This window comes from Gracilinanus agilis, chromosome 1, assembly GCF_016433145.1.
Source record: "Gracilinanus agilis isolate LMUSP501 chromosome 1, AgileGrace, whole genome shotgun sequence".
In the NCBI taxonomy this organism is placed as follows: Eukaryota; Metazoa; Chordata; class Mammalia; order Didelphimorphia; family Didelphidae; genus Gracilinanus; species Gracilinanus agilis.
The window spans coordinates 722,720,729-722,740,291 of NC_058130.1; the positions used below are offsets into that span (position 1 = coordinate 722,720,729).

The following is a 19,563-nucleotide window of genomic DNA, read 5'->3' on the forward strand; positions in this document are numbered from 1 at the left end:
ATATATATATATATATATATATATATATATATATATATTTGGATAACCTCAAGTTTTATAGTATAGATATAAAATCCTTTTATAGAGATCCATTTATAGAATTCCCCAAATATTCTATAAAAAACCAGCATTTAATGAGTTAATAGTTCATTCCCTCAGAAAAATAGCAAAGCTGCTTTAATCTTTTTCTCTCTCTGTCTCGAGAGTTGAAGGACAGTATAAGTAAACCAAAATAATCTCACACATACTACTTCCACATGTTAAACTTACCCCCCCAAATTTGAGAGGTCTCACACTTTTATGCACTTTTGAAATATGTTGAAGGTTCTTTTATTAAAATAAAATTTAGATAAAGTAGAGTTTTGGTAGCCTTGAAAAATATTTAGACTAGGTATATGTAGAAATATGCTCTGTGTGCCAATTCCTTTGTAACCTTGAATTCTTCTATGTTTTGAATTTAAAATGTGAATTTTCCGAGCATTTATGTCACTGTGAGAGAAAAGTATAAAAATTAAAGATTCACAGGAAGTTCTGAGAACAGCTTCCAGAAATCTACTGTGTCTCTGACTCTCTTCTTTCTCACCTAAACCTTACACCTTTCCAGACACCTGGAGCTGCTGGCTGGCTTCCAGCACCAAGGGATAGGAAAATTTTAACTAGGAAAGAATTGGGGTTTGAATACATATGGTAAACAAATTTTGAACATGTTCATACATTCAACAATGTAACTTTGTAACACAAATATAGTAACTTTTAAACTTTGTAACTTTCCTCGACCTCCTCTAAGGCAATACATAAATATAAACATACTATCTAAAAAGACTTCTGTCAAAACTTAACTTCAAACAAATATTCACATTAACACAACACTTTTCTAACAATCTTAAATTCCTATACTACCTGAGCTTTTATTAGTCTTTGTTAGTATATAAGTAAACATCTATCCTATGTTATAATGTTAATCTATTAGTAACATAACTACCTAAGTTCACAATAATTCTCATGACAAAACCTTATTTAACATATGTACAAGCCAATCTAATTAACTTATACCAAAATGTTCTGTCCCTATGCTGCCTTCATATAAAAATCCCTCACTATTCTGTCCCTATGGTTAGTAGAACTTATCACTATGGGTTAGTATCAAGTATAATACATATATACAAGGTCTTTATGTGAAGTTTTAACAATGAGAGTAAATCAAGCACTATTAGCCAGATCAAGGAACACATTTCTCCCTTGCCATGGTTAAAGTACCCTTTTATTTTAACTATATACAACATATATAAAAATATGTACCTGTGAAGTAAAGTGTTTATGTGTTGGACATATGACCTAATTTGTCCTGTATTGTTTCATACTCACCTCTTCCTTTAGGATTCTCCTGTCAATCAGCCATGGACTGTTGCATTCATTCTACTGTATGGATGCATTAAGTTTATGAATGACTTATTTTAGTATGTTAACCTTGTACAATTCAAACCTAATCTTTCACAGTTGAGCATGGAGTTGTTCCCCTTCTGTGGTGATGTTATCCAAGTCACATAGATGTTCACATTTCAGTTCTCTTTTGTGTAGTCCTTCTGCATTGTCCTTTGCGATATCCTTGTGCTGTCCAGGTCTCTTCTCACCTTCATCTGTGCTGCTTTCACCATCTTGACAGTTGTCTTACTTGACTGAAGACATTGTCAACTTCAGTTATCTGGAGCTCATTTGTGTGATTGTGTTGCATTGTGTTAAAAATTTTGTGTTGCCACAAAAATTTTTTTTAATTTTTTTTTGAAAACTTGTTTTGTATGCTGCTTTAGTCTTTTATTTTTCTTGCTGGTTTAATAATTTACCCATCAATATCACTACTTTGGTCTAATGCAATTTGATCTTTGGCCTGCTGCTGGGTCTTTTTGCTGAGGCAATTCTTTGCATGACTTGATTTATGTGACATGGAACCATGGATCTCTGCTTTTAACTTTGAATGCTGTAGGACTTACCAAAATGATTTAATAAGGGCCATGCCACTTGGGTTCCATGATTGATTTTCTGGTAAATTTTCTGACATACACTGTATCTCCTGGTTTATAATTATGCAAACTAAAATCAAGTCATACTCTCTGCTGGATCAAGGCTAATCTGTGTAACTCATCTAGCCTTTCTTTTAACAGATTGATGTAGTCATAAAATTTGCATTCCACTCCAAGATGTGATAAATAATCAGTCTCTTGAGGTGCCTTGCCATGCCAAGGTAGTTGACCATATAGTAACTCAAAAGGTGATAAAGAGTGATACTATTTGGTTGAGTCCTGATATAAAACAATGCCATTGGTAAAACATCTGGCAATTTTAAGTGTGTTTCAGCACAGATTTTTCCAATCAGATTCTTGAGCTTCTTGGTCACTCATTCAACTTGGTCCAATGAATATAGCCAATAGACCGAGCTTAGATGTCTTTTTATTCCTAAAACTTTATAAATGCTCTTTAAAATGCCATGAACAAAATGACTTCCTGAATATGATGAAATAATTGCAGGGATAGAGAACCTTGGTATAATTTCTCTCAGTAGGATCTTGACTACAAAAGCTATATTATTACATCTAGCTGGGAACACTTTTGGCCATTTGGTTAATGTGTCCACAATCACTAATGCATATCTGTACCCTTTGCATTTGGGCATGGTGATATAATCAATTTGCAAGCCTTCAAATGGAGTATAAACTAGTTGTTTCCCTCCAAGGCTTTTGACTTCGGTAATGCCTTGATTGAATTGCATGCAAACCTTGCACCTCTGACAAATTCTCATAGCTGTTGTAGTTATCCCTCTTGCAATCCAGTGCTTTTTTTAAAAACATTTATTAATATTCATTTTTAACCTGTTTACATACTTTATGCCCCTACTTTCCCCTTCACCCCCCCAATCTTCCCCCACCCATGGCCAATGCACATTTCCACTGGTTGTAACATGTGTCCTTGTTCAGGGCCTATTTCCAAAATGTTGTTAGTTGCATTGGTGTGGTAGTTTTGAAACCACATCCCCAATCATGTCCGCCTCAGCCCCTGCATTCAAGCAATTGTTTTTCTTCTATGTTTCCTCTCCTGCAGATCTTCCTCTGGATGTGGGTAGCATCTTTACCATAAATCCCTCATAGCTGTCTTGTGTCATTGCATTGCTGCTGGTACAGAAGTCCATTACATTTGATTTTACCATAGTATATCAGTCTCCGTGTATAGTGTTCTTCTGGCTCTGCTCCTTTCACTCTGCATCAGTTCCTGGAGGTCTTTCCAGTTTGCCTGGAACTCCTCCAGTTTATTATTCCTTTTAGCATAATAGTATTTCATCACCCGCATATACCACAGTTTGTTCAGCCATTCCCCAATTGAAAGACATACCCTCCTTTTCCAGTTTGTTGCCACCACAAAAAGCACATCTATACATATTTTTGTACAAGTCTATTTATCTATGATCTCTTTGGGGTACAAACCCAACAATGGTATGGCTGGATCAAAGGGCAGGCATTCTTTTATAGCCCTTTGAGCATGATTCCAAATTGCCAGCCAGAATGGCTGGATCAGTTCACAGCTCCACCAGCAATGCATTAATGTCCCAATTTTGCCACATCCCCTGGAACATTCATTACTTTCCCCTGCAATCATTTTAGCCAATCTGCTAGGTGTGAGGTGGTACCTCAGAGTTGTTTTGATTTGCATTTCTCTAATTATTAGAGATTTAGAACACTTTCTCATGTGCTTATTGATACTTTTGATTTCTTTACCTGAGAATTGCCTATTGTAAGAGGGAAATTTCTGTAATTATAAAAATATATTTAAAGTGTGGCCCCCAGGAATCAACAATTCAGGTTGATTCCATAATTAAATCAGACCCAAGTCAGCATCTGGTTGAGGCAAGTTTATTTACAATCTGGAAGGTAAAGTGTAGTAATAAAGAGAAAGGGAGAGGCTAGTCCAGGCCAAAGGCCTGGATGGAGAGAGAAGGTTAAAAGGCTAAATAAATGAAGCTGTAAGCCACAAGGCCCAACAGCCAGTTAGGCAGAGTTTGGAAACGGCCTAGCTAAGCCAAGGAAGTCAGCCTAACTTACGCACATGACAATACAGAGTGTAAATGTTCCGTGGTCTCAGGAGCTCCTTCAGCACCAGGTTCAGATTGGGAACTGCCTCAAAAGGAAGTAACTCACTTACTTAAAGAGATAGTGTCTTTCGTCACTTCCCTTGGGTCCACCTCTAATTCAAATGGACAAATGGCAGTCTCTACATTGATTTGGACTGCCCAAAGGGCAGTCCCTTGTTCTTGATTTGCTACTTATTGTCACATGTGGGTAACTCGTCTCCTCTCCCCACTAAGGAGGGTGAGGGTGACATCATTTCTATACCTAGGTTGAGTAGATTTTTGACTATGAATGGACTAGATTTAATGCCATTTATACACTATTCATGTCTCTTGCCCATTTTTCAATTGGGGAATGGCTTGATTTTTTATACAATTGATTTAACTCCTTGTATATTTGAGTGATTAGACCCCTGTCAGAGTTTTTTGTTATAAAGATTTTTTCCCAATTTGTTGTTTCCCTTCTGATTTTGACTACATTATTTTTGTTTGTACAAAAGCTTTTTAGCTTAATATAATCAAAACCATTTAATTTACATTTTGTAATTTTCTCTAACTCTTGCTTGGTTTTAAAATCTTTCCTTTCCCAGAGATCTGACAGGTATACTATTTTGTGTTCTCTTAACTTATTTATAGTTTCCCTCTTTATATTCAGGTCATTCACCCATTCTGAATTTATTTTGGTGTAGGGTGTGAGATGTTGATCTAGACCTAATCTCTCCCATATTGTTTTCCAAATTTCCCAGCAGTTTTTGTAAAATAGTGGATTCATTTCCCAAAAGTTGGGCTCTTTGGGTTTATCATACACTGTCTTTCTGACATCATTAACCCCAAGTCTATTCCACTGATCCTCCCTTCTATCTCTTAGCCAGTACCATATTGTTTTGATGACTGCTGCTTAATAGTATAGTTTAATGTCTGGTACTGCTAGGCCCCCTTCCTTCACATTTTTTTCATTATTTCCCTTGATATTCTTGATCTTTTGTTATTCCAAATGAACTTTGTTATAGTTTTTCCTAATTCAGTAAAAAAGTTTTTTGGTAATTTGATAGGTATGGCACTAAATAGGTAAATTAATTTGGGTAGAATGTTCATTTTTATTATGTTAGCTGATTCTACCCATGAACAATAAATGGTTTTCCAATTGTTGAGATCCAGTTTTATTTTTTTGGAAAGTGTTTTGTAGTTGTTTTCATATAATTGCTATGTTTGTTTTGGTAGATAGATTCCCAAGTATTTTATATTGTCTAAGGTGATTTTAAATGGTGTTTCTCTTTCTACCTCTTGCTGCTCTGATGTGTTGGAAATATATAGAAATGCTGATGATTTATGTGCATTTATTTTGTATCCTGCAACTTTGCTAAAGTTGTTGATTATTTCTACCAGCTCCTTAGTTGATTCTCTAGGATTTTTAAAGTAGATCATAATATCATCTGCAAAGCGTGATAACTTAGTCTCCTCATTGCGTATTTTGATACCTTCAATTTCTTTTTCTTCTCTAATTGCTATTGCTAGTGTTTCTAGAACTATGTTGAATAATAGAGGTGATAATGGGCATCCTTGTTTCACTCCTGATCTTATTGGGAAGGCTTCTAATTTATCCCCATTGCATATAATGCTTGTTGATGGTTTTAGGTATATACTGTTTATTATTTTTAAGAAGGGTCTTTCAATTCCTATACTTTTCAATGTTTTCAATAGGAATGGATGCTGTATTTTTTCAAAGGCTTTTTCAGCATATATTGAGGTAATCATGTGATTTTTGTTTGTTAGACTGTTAATATGGTCAATTATGTGGATGGTTTTCCTAATGCTGAACCATCCTTCCATTCCTGGTATAAATCACACCTGATCATGGTGGATGATCTTCTTAATTACTTGCTGGAGTCTCTTTGCTAGTATTCTATTTAAGATTTTTGCATCTATGTTCATTAGGGAGATTGGTCTATAGTTTTCTTTCTCTGTTTTTGGTCTACCTGGTTTTGGAATCAGTACCATATTTGTGTCATAAAAGGAATTTGGTAGGACTCCTTCTTTGCTTATCATATCAAATAATTTGTATAGTATTGGGATTAGTTGCTCTCTGAATGTCTAATAGAATTCACTTGTGAATCCATCAGGTCCTGGCAATTTTTTCTTAGGGAGTTCTTTGATGGCTTGTTCAATTTCTTTTTCTGATATGGGATTATTTAGGTATTCTATTTCTTCTGCTCTTAATCAAGGCAATTTATATTTTTGTAGATATTCATCCATATCTCCTAAATTGTTATATTTATTGCCATATAATTGGGCAAAATAGTTTTTAATGATTGCCTTAATTTCCCCTTCATTAGAGGTGAGATCTCCCTTTTCATCTTTAATACTGTCAATTTCGTTTTCTTCTTTCATTTTTCTTATTAGATTGACCAGGACCTTGTCTATTTTATCTGTTTTTTTCAAAATACCAGCTTCTAGTCTTATTTATTAATTCAATAGTTCTTTTACTTTTGATTTTATTAATTTCTCCCTTAATTTTTAGTATTTCTAATTTAGTTTTCATCTGGGGGTTTTTAATTTGTTCACTTTCTAATTTTTTGAGTTGCATACCCAATTCATTAATCTCTGCCCTCCATAATTTGTTAATATATGCACTCAAGGATATAAATTTCCCCCTGAGTACTGCCTTGGCTGCATCCCAAAGACTTTAGTAGGATGTCTCATCATTGTCATTCTCTTCAATGAAATTGTTGATTGTTTCTATGATTACTTCTTTGACAAATTGGTTTTGGAGAATCATATTGTTTAATTTCCAATTGGTTTTTGATTTGCCTGTCCAGGTGCCCTTACTAATTATTATTTTTATTGCATTATGATCTGAGAAGGTTACATCTATTATATCTGCTCTTTTGCATTTGTTTGCAATGATTCTATGTCCCATTACATGGTCAATCTCTGTGAATGTACCATGTGCAGCTGAAAAGAAGGTGTATTCCTTTTTGTCCCTATTCATTTTTCTCCACATATCAATTAAATCTAATTTTTCTAGGACTTCATTCACCTCTCTTACCTCTTTCTCATTTATTTTTTGGTTTGATTTATCTAGACCTGAAAGAGGAATATTTAGATTTCCCACTATTATGGTTTTACTATCTATTTCCTTCTTGAGCTCTGCCAGTTTCTCCTTTATGAATTTGGATGCTATACCACTTGGTACATATATATTGAGCTGTGTTATTTCCTCATTGTTTATACTGCCTTTAATCAGGATGTAATGACCTTCTCTGTCTTTTTTAATCATATCTATTTTTACTTTCGCTTTGTCAGAGATCATAATAGCCACTCCTGCCTTCTTTTTTTCATTTGACGCCCAAAAGATTTTGCTCAAGCCCTTAACCTTAAACTTGTGTGTGTCTACCCGCCTCATATGTGTTTCTTATAGTCAACATATGGTAGGATTTTGGTTTCTGATCCACTCTGCTATTTGCTTCTGTTTTAGGAGTGAGTTCATCCCATTCACATTCAGAGTTACAATTATCAGTTGTGCATTCACTGACATTTTTGTATCATCCCCTAGACCCACCCCTTCTTTTTACACTATTTTCTTTTAAACCAGTGCTTTTCTTTGAGCTGGTATCCCTTATCCCCTCCCTTGATTGACTTCCCTTTCTGCCCCCTCCCTTGTTATTCCCCTCTTTTTGTTTTTTAAAGGCCTAATGAATTCCCTCCCCCTTCTTCTTCCCTCCCTTTTTTGACCTCCCCACTCCCCTGCTCTCTTTGGTTTGTCCCTTCTGACTTTCTCAGTAGGGTTAGATAGAATTTTTTATCTGAATGGATAATAAAGCTACTCTTCCCTCTCCAGGTTGATTACACTGATAGTAAGATTTGATTATTCCCTCTTAATGCTCTCTTCCTCTCCTTCTTATAATTGTATTTATCTCCTCCCCTACCCATGTCCTCCTTGTGTATAATAGAATATTATATTTTCTTATTTACTCAGATTTTTCTTGGTGTTCCCTATTATTCCCCCCCCTCTTTCCCACCCCCCATGTCATCTTAGACCATTTAGTATCCTATCCTCTCCCTATGAATTATTCTTGTGGTTGCTATAATAGTGAATATTATAATAGTAAATAGAGTTCACTACAGAGAATTATACATAGCATTTCTCCACATAGGAATACAGGTAATTAGATCTTATTTAAGCCCTTAAATAGTCAAATTTAAAAAAAAATATGAGTTTTCTTTCTTTTCCCTCTGTTTCTTATTTACCTTTTCATGTTTCTCTTGATTTTTGTGGTTGGATATCAAACTTTCCATTTTGTCCCGGTCTCTTTTGTGCAAATACATGGAAATCTTTGATTCTGTTGAATGCCCATACTTTCCCCTGGAAGTATGTAGGCAGTTTCGATGGGTAGTTGATCCATGGTTGCAGGCCCAGCTCTCTTGCCTTTCTGAATATTGTGTTCCAAGCCTTGCAGTCTTTTAGCGTGGAGGCTGCCAGATCCTGTGTGATCCTGATTGGTGCTCCTTGATATTTGAATTGTCTCTTTCTGGCTTCTTGTAAGATTTTTTTGTTTTACTTGAAAGCTCTTGAATTTTGCTATTATATTTCTTGGTGTTGACTTTTCTATGTCCAGTGTAGAGGGTGTTCTATGGATTCTTTCAATGTCTATGTTGCCCTCTTGTTGTAGAACTTCAGGGCAATTTTGCTGAATAATTTCTTTAAGTATGGAGTCCAAGTTTCTATTAATTTTTGCCTTTTTAGGAAGACCAATGATTCTCAAATTGTCTCTTCTCGACCGGTTTTCTTGGTCTGTCACTTTCTCATTAAGATAGTTCATGTTTCCTTCTATTTTATCAGTCTTTTGACTTTGTTTTATTTTTTCTTGTTGTCTTGAGAGATCATTCTGTTCTAATTTTTCAATTCTAGCCTTTAAGGACTAGTTTTCGGCTATAATCTTTTGGTTTTCCTTTTCAATCTGGTCATTTCTGGTGTTCAATTTGCTTATCAGTTCATTTGATTTCTGAGCCTCACTTTCCAATTGCAAAATTCTGCCTTTTAAGCTGTTATTTTCTTGCCAGATCTCTTCCATCTTCTTCAACATCTCAGATTTGAACTCTTAAAGAATTTGTGACCAGTTTTCATTTTTTGGGAAAGGTTTGGATCTGATTACTTGTTTGTTCTCCTCTGTTGTCTGGATTTTTTCTGTGTAAAAGTTGTTGAGTGTTCCAGAGTTTTTCTTGATAATCTTTTTCTTCTTCTGGAGTTCTCGGCTTGCCATCATTAGCCCTGCCCCCTTTCCGCTTTGTCTTCACACTCAGGGTCTGCCTGAGCTTTCTAAGCTCCCGGAGGCTCTGGTCTCCTTGACCTCAGGGTCAGGTTTCCTGGTAGACCCGGTCTGCCCCTCTTCCTGAGGGTCCTTCATCAGTCTCAGGGGCTGCTTCCATAGCCATGCTCCCAACTGCTCCGGGTCCTCACTTGAGGTCCAAGCCTGGGCTGGAGATCTTTATTCAAGCCTAGGGCACTGCCTTCACCCACACAGACGCTAGGGAAAGTCTCTTCAATTCTGAGCCCTTTTGTGGGGTTCCTTCATTCGTCTGGGCTTATTTTTATTTCCCCTTGAGGAGTCCTGTATGCTTCGGTTAGGAGAGATTGAGCAGGTGCTCCTTACTCTGCCGCCACCTTAACTGGAAGTCCCTTCCTCATATCAATCCAGTGTTTTTTAATAGAATCCATAGGGCTAAATTCCCATAATGCTCCTTTTCATGTAAAGCATTGCACAATGTTTAGAACAATGATTTTTTTTGCCACAAGCTGATATCCACACTCCATATTCACTAAATTTGCTCCAAGATGTTCTTTCCAGTACTTCACATCCTGTGGAGAATATGCATTTTGTAAATGAGTTTCATCCACTAAGGATAAGTTCAGTGATAACAGTGGTCCAAATCTAGCTCTAAACTTCACAGTTATGTCAGCTCTGTGGTTGCCTAACTGCCCTGTTCCTACACATCTGTGATGACCTTTGCAATGAATTACAGAGACTTTTGCTGGTAATTGTATTGCTTGCAAGAGATCACTTATTAAATGTCCATAGGCAATTGCTTTCCCACTTGACATAAAACCACTCTTTCTCCAGATTTCTCCTGAAGAATAAATTACTCCAGACACATTCTTTGAGTCTGTGAATATATTAACTTGTTTATCTTTTGCAATTTGAAGTGCTCTTGTAAGTCCTAGGAGTTCTGTGCCCTGTGAACTGATTTTCAGTGGTAAAGCTGTAAATCATAAGGTTTCTTCTTGTGTTACAACTGAAGCCCCAGTGTATCTTTTCCCATTTACCACATAGGATGAACCATCAGTGTAAAGATACATGTAGGTATCAACTAGGGGAACATTATATACATCCTCCCTAGTCTTCTGCACAACTTGCAAGGTGTCATTGCAATTGTGAATACTTTCACCCTTTAATGGTAAATCTGGTAGTAGAGTTTCTGGATTGATGTTTTTGCACCAGTGGAAAGATAAGTTCTCTTTTGCTAGTAATATTGCTTAATATTGAGAAAGCCTTTGTGATGTGAAAGCTTGCAAATTAGTATTCTTTAATGTTGTTTGTATTTGATATGGGGAATATAATCTGAGCTCTCCTCCCAATATCAAGTTTGAGGACTTTCAAACCATTATAGTTCCTTTAGCCACAATTTTTAGACAAGCAGGCATTCCGCAGATCACTGGGTCTAAGTTTGAGCTATAGAAAGCAATTGGTCTTAAGTTATACCCTAGAGATTGCATTAACACACCACAAGCAATCCCTTTGTCTTCATGTATAAATAGGTAGAAAGGCTTTTCATGCTTTGGGATGCCTAAGACTGATGATGACAAGATTGCAGACTTGAGTTTCTCTATGGGAAACCTGTGTTCTCTGTTGAGTTTCAGCAGTTCTGTGACATTGTTCCTGGTTAGCTCTGTTAGAAGTTTTGCAATTAGAGCATAGTCAGATATACACTGTCTATAGAAACTCGTCATGCCTATGATGGCTCTGTGTTGTTTCTTTGTCCTAGGCCTGTTCAACTTTTGAATGTCTGCAATTCTCTTCTGGGATATTTTCCTGTTACCTTTTTCAAGTATGAATCCCAGGTATTCTACTTTTTGTTTAACCTATTGCAATTTACTTTTGGACACCTTGTGACCTGTTTTACACAGTTCTTTTAATAAATTCACACTGTCTTTCTGGCATATAGATGCTGATGGTGACATTAGCAAGATGTCATCTACATAATTCACCATCTTGATCTCAGTAAAAGTAATTGAGTCTAGAACTTTTTGCAAGATTTGACAAAATATTGAAGCAGAATTCATGAACCTTTGTGGAATTCTTTTCATAAAATAGATTCTTCCCTCCCAAGTGAAGGTGAACACCTTCTGGCTATCTCTGTGTACAGGGATGTAAAAGTATACAGACACGAGATTGACCACAGTGATCCATTTAGCTGTATCTGGTATTTCTGTGATGATCTGCAATGGACTAGGTACTACTGCATGTGCCTTCTTTACACAGTTGTTGACAGCCCTAAGATCTCAAATCATTCTCCTCTGAGTTCTCCCTTCAGAGTTCAGTTTTGTTTTTTAATTGGCATGATGTGAGTGTTGAACTCTGAGAAGCCATAGACAAGTATGCCTTGATCCAGGAGACTTTGGATAATTGGTCTTACACCCTCTACTGCTTCTTTGCTCAGTTTGAATTGAGGAATCCTAGGTGGTATACCCCCTTTGACTTCTATTTTTACAGGATCAGCAGCCCAGATTCTTCCAACTTCTGTTGAATTCTTAGCCCAGATTCCAATTGGGATTGTATAAGGAATCTCATAGGTATTGTTATCTTGTTGGTAATCAGATTCTTTTTCTAGTTGGTCTAAACACAGTATTGGCTAATGTTTCAGAGATCTTTTTGGCAAGTGAAGATAAATCTTTCCACTAGGATTGCAATGAATAATAGCTAATAATTTGTATAAAAGATCTCTCCCAATGAGGTTTTAAGGAGATGATGGCATTAACAAAAAGGAGTGTTCCAGGGAAAGTGGGCCCAGTTTTGTCATCTTTGCTTTAAATTTTGGAACAGATTGAGATAAACCTGAAGCACCACAGACCCTCAAATTGCCTTCATATTTGCATCCTTCTGGGATCTGCTATGAAACAGAACGTGCTGTCCCTGTGTTGAGCATTGCATCATAATAGTTTTCTCCAATTTTGATCGAAATCAAAGGTTCATTCTGTTTATTAGATTTCACTGGCAGAAGAGGCATCTGTGATTCCTCCAAATATAGCATGTCTTCAGATGTAATCCAGTCCTACATATGGTTTTCTTCCCATAGCAGCCCTTCATCCTTGATGTCATTACTTAGTGATAATGCAGAAATCTCTGATTTTCAGAAATCATGTCTGTAACAGCACACTGCTGATGTGTATGCCAGAGGAGCTGACAGCTTGCTGCAGTCTCTCCCCCGGGATTCTGAATTGCCATGGTTACTCTGCCTAAGCTCACGGAATGTTGAGAAGCTGGCAGGTTTCCCCTGGGAAGAATAAATTTTTTATTTAACTCCTCAACTGTTGTTTCAAAGTCTTGAGAAATAGAGACTGTTCCCTTGGAAGATTCTGGATCTAGTATATGGTAAGAGTTTTAACCATCCATTGCCTCAGGTTCAGATTTTCCTGTCTCCAAGACTTGCTGACTGTCACTTTCCAATTCAAACTTTTGTGAAATTTCAGGCAATTCACTGGAACTCTCTCTATATGAGTCAACCTTATTAACTCTGCTGATTAACTCACTAGGTGTTTGTTTGAACAAATGTATGTCCTTCATCACACAAGCCTTTGGTGAATATTTCTCTGCTTGTGGATTTAAACTTGAAACTAAAGATCCTTCTTTTATATGTTTGTTTTTATATAACACTGTTTCAAGTTAAAGGAATACAGAGTGTCCCTTAGAATCCTGGAGGCATCTCTCCCCTGTGCTTTGGATACTGTTTTCATTTACTGCATTTTTTATGGGACACAGCTTCATCTCTTGGGTTATATGTGTTGCTTGTGTGTTAAAACAATATAAATCCCTTTCCCTTTCTTTATCCAAGACTTATTTTTTTATCACAGCTTGGAATAAAGTTATGAAGCTGTGGTTGCTGAACCATTAAGATGGATTGTAATGCTTCATCCTTATGCCAGCAATTACTAATCCTTCCTATGAAGTCCTTTTATTGCATATCAAACCACCCTGTAAGGAATATGCTAGCTGACTTTCTTCAAGCTCATTGCTTGATGTCCTATATACATCTTTCCTCATTTGTAAGATGTCTTGCAATTCTTCATTTTCTGCAGCAGTTTTTTCCCTACCCTTGTATTTAGTACATTAAATCCACTCATATTATTGCCCAGCCTCCCCAGTGTGCTGTCTGTACCCTCTGTCTTTTTGCAGTTACTATTATTATATTTTGTCAGTTCCAGGCAATTAGTTCATATGTTTTGGGGTTTCTCTCCCTGTCTTAAATAACTTTCCATATCACTTAACGAAGGAGTCTGGCTAAACTTTTTACACTTGTAATCACAGCATCTATCATGAGACATGTCTTCTTCATGATGGCTTGCTTTGCTTGACCATTTAGAATTGTAGTAGGTTTTTCTGGTGTTATCATCCTGGTTATTGTTGTAGGATTTATTGAAATTGATTTGTTTCTTAAATCTACAGAATTTAACAATATGACCTTGCTGACCACATAGATAGTATGTCAGCACTAAATTATATTTATTTTACTATTATATCCACCTGACTGCCTAGATTGACTCTGACCCCTACTGGCTTATAATGCCAAGTTCTTTATCTCCTCACACTCTTTCTCTTTCTTTGCTTCCTTGAGAAGCCTCTTCAAAAAAGCTATTGTGTCCTTTTCTGATTCAGATTTCCTAGCTGCCCTTTGCTCTTTCACTCCAGAATCATGGATGTAATTGGCATGCTGTCTAATATCCTCAATGGACAGGATTTCCCATTGAGGGCAGTTCTTTTTTTTAAATTTTTTCAAAAAATTTTCCACGGTTACATGATTCATGTTGTTACTTTCCCCTTCACTCCCCCTTCACTCCACCCATAGCTGATGCACATTCCCACTGGTTTTAACATGTGTCAGCAATCAAGACCTATTTCCATATTATTGATAGTTGCATTGGTGTGGTTGTTTTGCGTCTACATCCCCAATCATGTCTGCATCAAACCATGTGTTCAAGCAGTTGTTTTTCTTGTGTTTCTTCCTCTGATTGTGGGTAGAGTGTTTCCTCCTCTGAATGTGGGTAGAGTTCTTTTCCATAAATCCCTCAGAACTGTCTTGGGTAATTGCATTACTACTAGTACAGAAGTCCATTACATTAGATTTTGCTACAGTGTATCCATCTCTGTGTATAATGTTCTCCTGGCTCTGCTCCTTTCACTCTGCATCAATTCCTGGAGGTCTTTCCAATTCACATGGAATTCCTCTAGTTTCTTATTTCTTTGAGCAGGATAGTTTTCCATCATCAGCATATAACACAATTTGTTCAGCCATTCCCCCAATTGAAGGGCATACCCTCGTTTTCCAGTTTTTTGCTAGCACAAAAACCACAGGCTATAAATATTTTTGTACAAGTCATTTTATCTATGATCTCTTACCATACCAGCAATGTTATGGCTGGATCAAAGGGCAGGCACTCTTTAACGCTCTTTGGGCATAGTTCCAAATTGCTATCCAGAATGGTTGGATCAGTTCACAACTCCACCGGCAGTACATTAATGTCCCAATTTTGCCACATCCCCTCCAACATTCATTACTCTCCCCTGCTATCATTTGAGCCATTCTGCTAGGTGTGAGGTGATACCTCAGAGTTGTTTTGATTTGCATTTCTCTAATTATTAGAGATTTAGAACACTTTCTCATGTGTTTATTGATACTTTTGATTTCTTTATCTGAAAATTGCCTATTCATGTCCCTTGCCCATTTATCAATTGAGGAATAGCTTGATTTTTTATACAATTGATTTAGCTCCTTCTATATTTGAGTAATTAGACTCCTGTCAGAGTTTTTTTTTATAAAGATTTTTTCCCAGTTTGTTGTTTCCCTTCTGATTTTGGTTGCATTGTTTTTATTTGTGCAAAAACTTTTAATTCAATATAATCAAAATTATTTATTTAAACTTCTAATATTGGTTCAATTGGACCATCAGATTTCAGTTCAAATTCTTTCTAACACACTAAGAATGTCATTACTTATAAAATCCTAATATTGCAAAACGAATGGAGAATTTTTTTGAGAAAAAGTAGCTGTTCATTGTGTTTTCACATTGTTATCTTGAAATTATTTCTGTACATTAATTGATTAATACAATGGTTTGGGTATATTTATAAAACTTTACTAGAAATTCATCCTCAATTCTATTTGGGAGTGATCATAATGGGTTTAAGAGTAGGCAGAACCATAGAAGGGTTCAACTGACTCCTTGGAAAATATCACACTTGATGTCAATTTTACTTTCTGTTATGAAGTTGGTGTTATATTTTTAAAAGAGGATAGTTTACCATATCATCAAAATATAAAATCCTCCAACTTTATATTATCATTATGTTGAAATCTATTTTCTATATTTTTAGTACTTGACTACAATATGTCAAGGCTTTGTGATAAGAAAGTCAGTATCATGGTTACTATGCTAGGATATACTTCTTCATTCATCATTTAATTGATGATAAATAATTGTTTGTTACACCCCTGGGACTGTTGGTCACATGCTTATTTTTATTTTTCAGTCAAAATCTTGGATTTTTTAAGTAATTATTTTTTAGTGAAGCAAAATATGCATTCCTTACATAAAGTGCATAAACATTTAATTGAAGGGGGGCACTAATATTCTTATCTTCAGATAATAATTATGTATTCTTCTAAGAAAGAGAACAGGCTTGCATCGGAGAGGAAGTTTGTAGAATGTGTTGTTAGTAATCCATGTAACAACTGTGAAACATTTGAATCAATGATTATGCATCTTCTCCATCCTTGGTGTTCTCCACTTTTGCAGAATAATTAATTTTATTTACTCCCCTTGACATAACCATTCAGTCATTCACTATATTAAGGGCATGCATGTAAACTCTGTTTTTCATTTAGTCCATTTAATGCTTTTGTTGTGTTATAATTCTTTTGACTATATGGTGTCAAAGCAGAAATTTGCCATACTTTCCTTCTTTTGAGGATTATTCTTTCTTCTAATCTCTTTATTTTCCATCCTTTCTAGCATAATACTTTTTAATTTATTTTTTTATTTTTAGAAAAATTTTTTCCATGGTCACATGATTCATGTTCTTGCTCTCTCCCCCCCCAGCCCCTCAACTCCCCAGCAGCTGACACACATTTCCAATGGTTTCTTCCTGTGTCATCAATCAAGACCTATTTCCATATTATTGATAATTTTTCTAGGGTGGTCATTAAGAGTCTACATCATAACCCATATGTTCAAGCAGTTGTTTTTCTTCTGTGTTTCCATGCCTGTAGTTCTTCCTCTTAAAGTGGGTAGCGTTCTTTTCCATAAATCCCTCAGAATTGCATTTCTGCTAGTTTTCAAACATTTTCTGTAGCCTATTAGTATATTTTATTCCTTTTGTTCTTTGTGCTGTTTTGAATCATTGTGTCTCCTTCACTTTTTTTGACTTTTCTTTTCAGTTGTTTCCTTTTCAGTGTGTCAAGAATAACTGGTATGTTTTTGTTTGCTACATTACATCCCTCATGATTCTTTTTGTATGTTTTTAATCAAGGGATATGGTGTTCAATTTTTTTTGCATATATTGGCTACATTTTTACATAATAGCAGACTTTATTTACAAAGAACTTTGATCATTTTCTCAAGCTACTTCTGCCATGGTGCTATTTGATGCAAAGAGTCAAAGAGAAGAAACATTCTCTTTTTTGCCTTTTTAGTTTTTATTTTTTCCAAATTGTTTTTATTTCATTTTTTAACCAATTATACGTAACAACAAATTTTCACATTAGTTTTCTGTAGTTTTATGAACCAAATTGCCTCCCTCCCTCCCTTCCTTTACCTATCCTGGAGCTTGTAAACAATTTTATCATGGTTGTACAATTTTATCATGCAAAACATATTTCCAAATTGTGAATAATCACACAAAACCAAAACCTCAAAATATATACCCAAATAAACAAGTGGAAAATCTTGTTCTTTCATTTGCATTCCAATTCCAACACTTCTTTCTCTGGTGGTGGATAACAATATTTGTAATAAATCCCTCAGAGGTGTCCTGGATAACTGTATTGCTGATAATAGCTAAGTTTATCATTCCATAGTATTTCAGGTAATGTGTATAATAATCTCCTGATTCTTTTTATTACACTGCTCCTCACTTTATGTAGGTCTTTCTAGCACTATTTGAAATTAGCATTCCTTACAGCACAATAGTAATCCATCACTATGACATATCACAATTTGTTTAGCCATTCACCAATTGATAAATATGCCTTCAATTTCCAATTCTTCACCACCACACAAAGAGAAGTTATAAAATTTTTATACAAGTAGGTACTTTCATTCTTTTTTCCCCTCTTTTGGATGCACACTTAATAGTGAGATGACAGGATCAAAGGTTATGCATTGTTTCATGACACTTTGGAATAATTCCAAATTGCCCTTCACAATGATTGAATCACATCATATCTCCACCAGCAATGCATTAGTATCCCAATTTTGCCACATCCTCTCCAACATTTATTATTTTCCTTTACTGTCATATTGGCCAATCTGACAGGTGTGAGGTGGTACTCAGAGTTCATTTCTCTAATTAAGTAGAATTTAGAACATTTTTCCATATGATTATTGATTACTTTGATTTTTTTCATCTGAAAACTGCTTATTCCAGTGATGGGCAAACTACAGCCCACAGACCAGATGCAAATGTTCTATCTGACTGCCTCCAACCCAGATCAAAGAAGCCTCCTCGAAGTAGCTACCCCTTTCCCCATGGCTAGATATAATTATATTGGCTCACCTAAAGTTTTTTTTTCCTTTCCTTTGGGCCCATCTTTAAAAAAGTTTTTAAAAGTTTGCCTATCACTGGCTAATTCATTTCCTTTTACCATTTTTCAATTGAGGAATCACTTGTATTCTTTTAAATTTCACATAATTCTTTACATATTTGAGCAATGAGACCTGGTAAGGTGTAAGGGATGGGAACAAGGATCCATGTAGAGATTTGACTCTTCATCTGAATTTAAAGAGACTATAATGAGAAATGGTATCAGAGAGCTGAGAGAGAAGGGAAAAAATAGGAAGTGGAATCCTGAGCAAATACCTTGATAAAGGAAAATCAAAAACCTTTTAGAACTTTGTGGAGATGTAGTATGAAATTTTGATGGAAATACGGTAAATACATACCTGAATTTTGGTGAAGCAGCTGGCAAGCTTGATCTGTCCTTGAGAACAACATGAAGAGGTAGTTGATAGTATAAGTAAGTTGATCAGAACTGATTAGATGGCTAAAACATAGAAGAAGTTATTGTGTCTTTACTACTCATAATTATTATCAATTGCTTATCAACTACTTAGACTGAGCAGTAAACAACATACTTTAGTAATGATCATTAACATTTATATAATACTTTAAGATTTTGAAAAAATGTTATACATATTATCTGATCTTGTCATCCCTCATGATGACCACAGAGCCAGGTATTATTATGATCCCCATTTTTTTCTTAGTAATATTGTGTTTTATCTCAATTACATATCAAAGAAACTTTTAAGATTCATTTTCTCATACTTTGGTTACAAAATCTTTCCCTCACTCCATTCCCTAAAATGATAAGCAATTTTATATAGATAATATGTTTTATTAAGTAATCCATATTTCCATGAATGTCATATTGTAAAAGAAGACATATGTCACTAAAAATAAAACCTATTGAAGAAGACAGAGTTTAAAGTGTCATGTTTCAATATAAGCCCCATTTTTAAAATGATGAGGGTGGTGGGGGTAAAATGCCTTGCCCAGAGTCTCATAGCTAGTATTTGAGGTTGTATTTACATTCATTTCTTCCTTACTCCAAGCCCAATGCTCTAGCCACTGTGTTATCCAGCTGTTAAATTTCTAAAAGTTGCACAAGATGAGAAATTGGGAAGTATAGCTAATTGTGTGGTGATAGATATAGAGTAGAAAAAGATCCTGCCATATGTTTTGACATGCCTAGTGAACATTTTGAATTTATTTTCCCAAAGGTATCTCAAACTCAACATGCCTGAAACAGAATCATTCCCTCAAAAATTCGGTGCCACCACTTCCTGATGTGTGTAGTTTGCCTCTACTGGAATGTAAGTTTCTTGAGAACAAAATCTATCTTTGCTATGGTATTTGTGTTATGAGAGTGTAACACAGTAATAAAATTCATTTTCATTC

At 35.6% G+C, this 19,563-nt stretch overlaps 1 pseudogene; it reads left to right on the plus strand.

Annotated features, from left to right (window-relative positions):
- Nucleotides 1–19,563, plus strand: part of LOC123256756 — a 232,014-nt pseudogene that overhangs the window by 74,703 nt on the left and 137,748 nt on the right.